Raw genomic sequence first — 1,192 nt, 5'->3', positions numbered from 1 at the left:
ACTGACCAGTATGGAGCTATCATTGTGTCGGGGCACTGGTCGGCGGAAGAGGCTCTCTGGTGACATTAGAAAGGCCCGGCTCTGCGAGGGACCGGTCGGCGGAAGGGGCTCTCTGGTTAACATTAGGAGGCCCCGGCTCTGCGTGCCGGGGTCCGTCAACACGGCTTTTGATCAGGCCTTTGTGCACTTCGCCCCCGCCCCCAACGTGCTAAGGGACACGTGACCCCTGTATCGCCCGTGCCCCTTGTCTGTGCCCCTGGTCGCGCTTGTCCTTTGGACACCCGTTCTTCCCAGCACATCTCAGCTTTTTCCGAAACGCTGAGTCAGGTGGAACAGGGGCTGCGCTGTCAGATAACGATGTAAAGAGAGCCAGCCATGGTCCCTCCAAAGACAACTGATGAATTACACGGTCCTTTCCTCAAGCCTTGGATGCTTATCTCTTTGCTCCGTCCATCGCTAACGGATATCACTTCGCCGCCGGCGAAGGCACCCTTTTAAAGGAACGTGCCCACTGAACAATTGTGGTGGAGATGCAAAGTAGCGGCATCTTCTTCCTGGCTAGTTTTGTGTTCGTGTGTTGTTGCCAGGGTTTTTCCGCTTACATTGCAATGCCTAGCAAAGTTCCAGTCTTAGCGGGGGCTTGGTAAAGGCAAGCATGTGGTAGTGGATACTTGCATTATGACAGCGAAGTTTAAAGCGTTAAGGTCTGGACCGGAGCGTTAACACGCGCTCGGCTGGGGCCGGGGGTCAAATTACCCCCCCCCCCCCCCGAAGGTTTTTCCAGAATGGTTTCCGAACAGCGCGGCGTATCCGCGCCAAATTTTGCATAGCTGTGGACAGTTGAATATCAGATCGTTTGGCATCAAAAATTTAGATGTACCTTCTAAGGTCGCTGACTTATGGCAGGTCAAAATCAAGCCATGGTTTCAGCGAAGGCAATTTCTAGGGAACCCTTCAATCTGATCCAACAAGCGGGGTGTTACACGAAGTCATACATATCTGAGATGGTTTCCCAGGCAACACAACAGTTGAATGAGCAAATTGCATTGACCTTAGGTCATGTATGAAGGTTGCACCAAGGTCAAAGCCAACCTGTTTTATTACTCTAGAGCTTGCTGTATGAGATAGTTTCTGGTGCTCATTTCGAGTTTATTGGTCGCAGGAACCACATTATACATCTTTCATGGGCTTC

This window comes from Pollicipes pollicipes, unplaced genomic scaffold (assembly GCF_011947565.3).
Source record: "Pollicipes pollicipes isolate AB1234 unplaced genomic scaffold, Ppol_2.1 Scaffold_6138;HRSCAF=7277_pilon_pilon_pilon, whole genome shotgun sequence".
NCBI classification, from domain to species: Eukaryota; Metazoa; Arthropoda; class Thecostraca; order Pollicipedomorpha; family Pollicipedidae; genus Pollicipes; species Pollicipes pollicipes.
This window is presented reverse-complemented; position numbering follows the sequence as displayed.